The 2,310-nt window shown below is 42.1% G+C and overlaps 1 protein-coding gene across 2 annotated transcripts in view; it reads left to right on the top strand.

The window, feature by feature from the left end:
• Positions 1 to 1,613: 1,613 nt before the first annotated feature.
• Positions 1,614 to 2,310, top strand: part of LOC126408462 (NLR family CARD domain-containing protein 3-like) — an 18,257-nt gene continuing 17,560 nt past the window's right edge. For both annotated transcript variants that reach the window (XR_007571904.1, XM_050074019.1), the window contains exon 1: positions 1,614 to 1,779. The gene's annotated coding sequence lies outside the window, so the exon portion shown is untranslated. The remainder of the gene's footprint in view (positions 1,780 to 2,310) is intronic.

Below are 2,310 nucleotides of genomic sequence, written 5' to 3'. Positions count from 1 at the left end.
GGCAAATTGTGATTTGTGATATTGGGCTTTATAAATAAAATTGATTGATTGATTGATTGATTGATTGTGTGTTGTAGGTTGATACCACTGAGTTGTCACATGAGAAGTGTGTGTAACAACAGAACATTGTGTGTAGTGTTTTGACAACAAGTTAATGTGCAGTTGACTGCAGAGTGTATTGTAGGTTGAAGCTTTGAGCTTTTACATGAGAGGTGTGTGCAACAACTGCACATTGTGTGTAGTGTTTAGACAACAAGGTGATGTGCAATTGGCGTCAGAGTGTAAAGAAGGAAAGTCAGAGTCTAGGGGAGTCATAAGGGAGTGTGAAGTAGTGACAATTCGGGTCGAGCGAATGGTACGTGAAGTTAAGGTTGTGCAAATTGTGCCAAGGTTTAGATTTTTGTGTGTTAACAATCGTGAAAAACTGTAAATGATACAAATGATGTCATCAGGGATACACAGGCACCACCTGTCTCCAACACCACCCCACCTCTGAGGCCTGGTGGAGGCGGCATCACAAGGACAGACTGGGAGGAAACAGGCACCACCTGTCTCCAACACCACCCCACCTCTGAGGCCTGGTGGAGGCGGCATCACGAGGACAGACTGGGAGGAAACAGGGACCACTTGTCTCCAACACCACCCCACCTCTGAGGCCTGGTGGAGGTCACATCATGAGGACAGACTGGGAGGAAACAGGGACCACTTGTCTCCAACACCACCCCACCTCTCAGTGTGATGGAGTTTTTCATCTTAGTTTTCTTTATTAAATGTGCAGAAATGTTAAAGGACCTGTTTTGGCTCTGATATTATGGGATGCTGAGCAGATTAAAACAGATAAAAACAGATTTCATCATCAGGCTGCAACAAAACAAACTGTGTAAAAAGTGAGTGTGTGTGAGCGCTGTCTGAAGGGGCGGTGAATAATTATATTTATCAGTTAAATCACCGGATGAAACTATAAACTTCAATTTAATCAATTTTATTTATCAGTTGTTATAACAAACAGCTTTTAATATTTCACATTTTTATCTCTAAACTTTGCACGTAAACCAGTTTGAAGGTAATTAGGGACTGTTCTTTATTTATCAGAGCAGGGGTGTTGCTGGGGGAAATCCATGACCCTAACCCTCCACCATAAATCAGCAATTAGATTTTGGATGTTTGAAAGTTACAAGTTGAAAAAAGTCTCAGTTTTTTAGTCTTGTCGTGCAGATGGTTTATTTTTGGACAAATTTGAAATGAGACGTAGAATAAAGTGATTGTGATGAAATATCAGTATTTACTGAAGTTATTTACTTTATTTTTCCTGTCTCTCACACATGATGCGTCTGAGAACCGTCTGAAATACAACAATGACTTTTTAACAAAATTGTAAATTTGTTGATTCTTAAAGAAACATGCGTTCATGTTTTTAAATAAATACAAAGTAGAGTCATTTAAATGTGTACGCCCCTCCCCTCAGACAAAATAAAATCAGAAGTCCCTCCTCATTGGTTAACAAATTATTTGACACACCTCCCCATTTTAGCACCGCCCCTCCCCCTCCCGCTGATAAGTAACGAACTGTCCCTAAGTTCCCGGCCCTTACTTCCGGATGTTTGTCTGTGTCTAAGGAAATGTCTCCAGTCACACAGCTTTACCCTACTCACACAGCAGGCTGCAGACACAGTTTAACCACGTGACCCCCCCCATCGGGCGTCAGAGCATCACCTTACATCACGGAAGACACCGACACCGTCTCAGCACCGTCTGTTACAGGGTGGAGTCGCTCAACAGGTAAGACTCACCTCTATTCATCAGACAGAAATAAAACGGGTTCATTCACACTGATGGTGTAAGATTAAAAACGAGTTCACTGCGCAGGTTAATGACAGCTACAGACTGCGGTCACACACAGGCACACACACACAAACTGAGACACACAGAGAGACAGAGACACACTGAGACACACACGCATAGTTCTAAGACAGTGATCTGTGTGAATGTGACCTCTCACCTACATATCAGGAGCTCTTAATGTCCGATCAGCTGTTTTCAGCTGTTTATCTGCTGTTAACTGGTTAAACCAGCGAGCCAATCAGATTAAATGACTCAGTAACAACTGAAATTATTGGTCACATTACTGTCGAGTTAAAACAGAAAGGGAAACCAGCCCTGCGTTCCAATACCCATACTACCATACTATTTAGTATGCCAGAAAAAGAATTAGTGTGTCCCAATACATAGTATGTCAGATGCAGTATGCCAAAAGTACCAGGATGTTCTACTACATCCAGCCATATTTCGCAGTATGCATGTCAGCATGCT

Source organism: Epinephelus moara, chromosome 20 (genome assembly GCF_006386435.1).
Source record: "Epinephelus moara isolate mb chromosome 20, YSFRI_EMoa_1.0, whole genome shotgun sequence".
In the NCBI taxonomy this organism is placed as follows: Eukaryota; Metazoa; Chordata; class Actinopteri; order Perciformes; family Serranidae; genus Epinephelus; species Epinephelus moara.
This window is presented reverse-complemented; position numbering and strand designations above follow the sequence as displayed.